Genomic DNA, 6,580 nt, shown 5'->3' on the forward strand with positions numbered 1-6,580 from the left:
TTCTCTCTCTCTCTCTCTCTCTCTCTCTCTCTCTCTCTCTCTCTCTCCAGTACATCCTTGAGTAAAGACAATCCCACAAAGCTTACCCAGACACATTCGCACACATTGATGACATCACACAGTCATAAATCCTTACAGAACAGAACAACATGAATAAACGATGCTGAGAGAACATAATAGATACCGAGAGAATATAATAATATTTGTATTGGGAATGTCGGAAATTACAGATTGAAGCTGGACTGAAACAAATGCGTTTTAAGTGCTAATTTAAATTTTGATAAAGTGGTGGACTCCCGTAGATGGGCTGGTAAAGCGTTCCACAAGGAGGGAGCGTGGTGTGAAAAAGCTCTCCCTCTGAGTCTCTGACTTTTACTTTGGACAGGTCTTAAAAATCTTTCGTCGCCGATCTTAAAGGCCGAGATGGTATGTATTCGATGACCATGTCACAAAGATATGATGTTGACGCATTTAAAACAAAGAACAATTATTTTGTACTGAATTCGTGCTTTCACCGGGAGCCCATGTAGTTGAACTAGCATTGGTGTTATATGCTCTTTGAGAGATGTCTTTAAAATTATGCGAGCAGCTTGGTTCTGGAGTCGCTGTAATCTATTTAACGTTTCAGAGGGAAGGTGTATGTGTGTGTATGTATGTGTGTTCGTGTGTGAGTGTATGTGGTTAAACATCAATTAGTGAATGTGCCTGCATCTGGACAATAAAGATTTATCTACCTTATTCTATTTTTGCATCTTGTTTGTTTGCTTTGTTTTTGTTTGTTTGTTTTATTTGTTCTCTTGTCTGTTCGTTTGCATGATTGTTTGCATGTTTGTTTTGGGCTTTTGTTTTTGTTGAGAGGTTCTATTTGCTATTTAGTTTTTCGTTTTGATCAGTGGTGCTTAAACAGATTATAAAGCAGCGTATGCATAACCATAGCGGGTCACCTGTCACTTATTATATTTATAAGTCAAACTGTGCGACAAAGCAGATACCGTAATGTTTATCATTAGTTTTGAATCCAGATTGGACATGCGAAGGGACTAACGACATAGTTTGTTAAATTTGCTCTTTGTGCGGAAGGAATGCTCTTAAGGCTTTTATTAAGGTCATCCTTTTCGGCCATATTATCCCTCTACCAGCCTGGCTTAGCGTATTACGAGCTTAATTCCAGTATGGAATTTCAGCTTTCAAAAAGCCCCAGATGTGGCGGCCGTCATTTGGCGGTCAACTCCCGCCAGCCAAGACTCCCTCTCCGCTTTGGCCGTGAGTCGACTCGAGGTCCTGCTCTCTCGCCGGAGTTCTGTTGACACAGTCTGCCGTGCAAACAAGACATGAAGCCCAAACCTGAATGGCTTTAAAGAAATCCTAAAATAAAAGATGGAGGTTCGATTAGTGATGGATGGGTATGACTTGCTTCGCGGAGCCTCAAGGGATTGGGGCGAGGGTCAGAGGATCATTCAGACACGACCGTTTGGAGGGCCGCTTGGTTTGTTTTGTTTTCTGTTTGAAATTGTTTTGCTTTTGGGCGGCGTGCACCTGCTCAGGACTTGGACGATATGGCTGTAGTTGGATGGCGTTAGTGTTGCAGCTCATGTGGTCACCGCGTGCATCGGCAAACTGTCCTGATAGTTTTTGGTGCATAAATCGTAAGGTGCAAACGGTTCGAGCACGATCTAAATGTTTAATGATAGAGACTGCAAATTGCGTGTGTGCAAGCATGATTGTGGCTGGGTGTGTGTATGCGTCCTGGCGATGTGTCTGTCAGTATGTGTGTGTGTGTGTGTGTGTGTGTGTGTGTGTGTGTGTGTGTGTGTGTGCATGTGCGTGTTTTGAGAGAGAGAGAGGGAGGGAGAGAGGGGGAGGGGGGAGGGGGGAGAGGGGGAGAGGGAGATGGGGGAGAGAGAGCTTGTGTGTATTTATGTGTGTGTATGTGTGTGTCTGTGTGTGGGGGGGGGTATGTGTGTGTTTATGTGTGTGTATGTGTGTTTTGTGGTCTCGACGTGTTAACTTGTAGATAAACAAACATTCAGAGTTCTATATAGATACGTCATAATGTCTCTTCCGTGCGTTTTCTATAATTTGTTTGCTGGATATCTCATCGCATCACAACTATTTCGATTTGATTTTAAAACGAATTACGACAACGTTAGATAGTTTCTGTAGAAATTACGACAAACTGGCTTGATCAACCCTACACTTTGTGTGCCGTTATCTCAGATGGTATCATGCTGGGCTGTGATGATGAGGGCCCCAGCTCTTATCTCTGTCAGGGCTTTCTAAGACAGGGTTTATTTGAGTTTTCAAGGCTCTCCAACTACTTGGCAAGACCATAATAGTCGTAAAGGGACATATGATCGAATGTCCTATTTTTAATACCTTTATCGTTATGAAAGGGGCATAAAGCCAGCTTCATGATATGCCACATCCGGGAGTACATGCATGTATAAACAAAAGATCTAATTTGTTTTTAAAAACATTTTTGTAACTACTAAAATTATAAAATTAACAAAATTTAAGTTTTTAAAAAAGGACAGACCCACATGCCTCTTTTCTCTATTGTGTGACTTCTTTTGAAGAGGTAAGGTGTCGAGCAATAATGTTAGGAAAGTATACGACAATCATAATAATAAAGATACTGGCAAAGAGTGCTCCTACGCCACTCAAAAAACAACGCCTACAGCCAATGACAGATGAAAAAAACCCACACACACAAAAAAAAACCTCGGGCTGTTAGGAGTTACCGTAATAAAGCCGCTGTGTTGCTAACACGTTTGGGCAAGACAGCCCAGATGGTGTTTGGGTCGAAACGTGCGTCGAGAAAGTGGCTCCAAGTACTCATATTATGTACAAGTTATTTGTAGAAAATAATGACGGCTACCGTACAACTGATAAGCATGATGAATGAGTTGGATGTTGAATATAAAGATAAGAGGGATATAAATCGACTCTCTTTTTTCAAACTGGCCTGTATGCTGCGCGATATGAAGAGATAAAAAACCGTTATACCTCCAGCTATGATAAATTAGATGTTTGTTTGTTGGGTTTGGGTTTTTTTGGGGTTTGTTTTTTTTCATTACAGTTCAGACTTTGCTGTTATTATCAGTTTTTCCTATCGTCCCATTTTAGTTACACGTAAAACCTTTCCTTAAAAAGAAAAAAATGAAATAGCCCCACGTAAATTATAAGAAACTGCATCACATGGTGGGCGGTGAGTTCGGAATGATTCTAGTGATATCATCGCTTTCTAATTTTATTTGATAATATTAATGTTATCTTTGTATTGTAGAATACAACTTTGCACTACTTTTTTTTACTGGTACTCAAGACACATAATTTCTCAACAGTAAAGATTTAGGGCACTCAGATACGAGTGACTTAGTTTCATGACAACCAGAACCAGTGACAGACATATTTATACTCATTGGGACTTACTCTCAACAGAGTTGTTCTCGGTATCAGCTCCACAACACTGGGGTTTGGTGGTGTGCCACAACACCCGTATTTTCTTTCAAGATCCCCACCCCACCAAAATAAAATAAATAAATAATTACATAAATAAACAAATAAATAAATAAATAAATAAATAAATAAATAAAAGTATTGTTACTATCATTATCATTATTACTATTAATATAATTATTACTTTCATAGCTATTGTAACTATTATTATTATAACTATTTTTGAAAAAAATATTAGTAGTATTACTATTGTTATCATCATTTATGTCATTTATATTGTTCTTGTTCTTGTTCTTGCTGTTATTGTTATTGTTATTGTTGTTGTTGTTAATATTATTATATTTAGCAGTAGTAGTAGTAGTAGTAGTAGTAGTAGTAGTAGTAGTAGTAGTAGTAGTAGTAGTAGTAGTAGTAGTAGTAGTAGTAGTAGTAGTAGTAGTAGTAGTAGTAGTAGTAATAGTAGTAATATAAATATTATTATTATCATTATTATTATTACTGTTACTATTACTATTATTACTACTGTTGTTGTTATTTTTTATTATTGTTATGTTATTATTTATTACTATATATATTATTATTATTATTATTATTATTATTATTATTATTATTATTATTATTGTTGTTGTTATTATTACTATTATTGTTGTTGTTATTATTGTTGTTGTTATTATTGTTGTTGTTATCATTATTATTGTTGTTATTATTATTATTATTATTATTATTATCATTACTATTATTATTATTACTATTATTATTATTATTATTATTATTATTATTATTATTATTATTATTATTATTATTATTATAGTCATCTTTTTCACTGTCATTATCATCATTATTATTGTTACTATTACTATTATTGTTGTTATTGTGGGTACATCTGCCACTGCTTCTTTTGTTTAACTTAATGTAGATGACAATAACGTTCTCTTTTACAGTTCCACTCCCAAACAGAAAACAGAAAAACTAAATGTTGAACTGAGGTTATGGTGTTCTAATTGGACATACAGTGCAAATACTTTGAGCCCCCTAGCCTCTCCTCCCCAACTCTAGCGTCCACCCCCACCACCCCCCAACCCCCCCCCCCCCCTGGAAACTCTAAGCCATGCACTATTAACAGTTTATCCTCTCTAAAATATTAAAATACCAAAGAAAACCCCCCAGAAAAACACAAAAACTATAACTTGAGATTACATTGAAAAACTAAGCAAAAACAAAGATAAAACTGGCTCCATAACAGTCTATTTCTGTGTCCTTTCTCATTTCCTTTCTGCCTTGCCCAAGTTTGTTCAAGCTGCTCACTTGTAGGGCCGAACAGAAGAAAAATCGATTCTCCACTTATTTCACCGATGTTGGAAAGTGAATAAGATGGCCATAGAGTCAATACAGGTGTCGTGGCTAGGTAATCGGACGCTATGGAGACCGAAACATCTGCTCAGTATCGACCCTTACTATATGATCGGCCAAAAGAACTCTGCATATGAGAGTCTTAACGCGTGTATGTGTGTGCATGTATGTGTGTGTTCGTGTGTATGAGAGTCTGGATGGACGTGAACGGGTGTGTGTAAGTGAGTCGTTTGTCTTGTTTGTATATGACTTTACTTCTGGTATAATTTTTGTGTCCTTTTCACACAAAAGGTTAATGTGAAGGCGGGCACAACACTCCATTTTAGGTGGGCTAGGAAGGGCAGAAGCAGGTGGGCAGCTATATGTTTTTTTCTCGGCTCGCACGCGACTATTGACCTCGTCCTTCACAAGAATAATTTTTATTTCATATAGCCGTTTGCTGCATGGTAAAACTCTATTTCGCTCTGTTGAGAACTTCCATTAGCTTAAGGCAAATGACCTTATGGGTCAACATCTGAAGTAGATTATGTACTTTAGGTTCTCATAATCGTAATCTGTTAAATCCATACAGACATGTAGAAGCAGAATGGACGGTAAAATAGTCGTACGGAAAGCAAATTCTGAAGAGACTTGTACACTTGAAAAAAAATTGTCCCAAAGACGTGTGCATGCTTACTCAACCAGCATGAATGAGTGAGGGAAAAAGACATACCGAATACTAATGAACACTAATAACATGATACAGAGGTTCTAGGGCGAAGAAGTGAAAGACGTAGTGGACAGGCTTCAGTTTGAGGGAGGAACATATTAGAAACCAACTGACTGCGTCAATGTCAAATAAACTAGAATTTAATGAGCACCTCTTGTATCTCCGAGGGATTCCTCCCAGCCTTCTCCACACGCCCTAAAAACGCCATGTTTAACACAAATTAAATTCTCTGATGCTAGGACGGCCTAATCCACCACCAGGGGTCGCTGTCAAATATCGTGGTGCAACACGGGATTGTCTGGTTTTTAGGTCAGCGGGACACAGGCATGCCTCGTGCCAATAACGGGCAGGCAGAGATAGCAAGCCTAACCATATTCCAACAAGACTCCCTTAATAGAGTTGAACTATTGCCAACAGTAAGGTCCTCTTTTACAAAATGGGATGACAAGGATATAACTCTCTGAAGTTGATAATTTCATCTCTGTTTCGTTTACAAAAGGTTCCGAATGTCAGAGAAATTATAGGATCCACAATGAGTGCCAGAGGGTTTATCAGATGGGCTTCAGTATGAAATCAGGCGTGTAGTATTGAGAGCGGGGATGGCGCGTTCCGAGTTTGGCGGCCACAATAAATGATGCGTCCGTAATTCTTGTCCTTTGGGATCCTGTGTTTCTCTGGCCCCCATCTCGACTGCCAATATCTCATCGACTTCACGGCCCGCGGGGATGTGTGGCGGAGAGCAAGGGCGTCAATGCATTTTGGGAAAGGTGCGTGTGTCTGCATGAATATGTTTGATAGCGAGTATGATTATGTTCACTTTGGAGCCGGTATGAACAATTTCGGGGAAAGTCTACATATTCTGTGTGTACTTGGATACATTTGGCATTATTATGAAAAAGTCCATTCTAAAGTCAGTATGAATGTAGATGTGCATTTTTAAAAAAGAACACTAACTAAAAATGGCGTATTGGCCTTCTGTCTTTCCTCTTTATATCCCCATCTTTCTCTCTGAAATTTACGCAACTGTTTGTATAGTGAAAAAAGGGAAAAGGGGTGGGAGTG

The 6,580-nt window shown here is 38.4% G+C and overlaps 1 long non-coding RNA gene across 1 annotated transcript in view; it reads right to left on the reverse strand.

Annotated features, from left to right (window-relative positions):
- Window positions 1–6,580, reverse strand: part of LOC118478789 — a 47,836-nt gene that overhangs the window by 2,281 nt on the left and 38,975 nt on the right. The window lies entirely within an intron of this gene.

This window comes from Aplysia californica, unplaced genomic scaffold (genome assembly GCF_000002075.1).
Source record: "Aplysia californica isolate F4 #8 unplaced genomic scaffold, AplCal3.0 scaffold00959, whole genome shotgun sequence".
In the NCBI taxonomy this organism is placed as follows: domain Eukaryota; kingdom Metazoa; phylum Mollusca; class Gastropoda; order Aplysiida; family Aplysiidae; genus Aplysia; species Aplysia californica.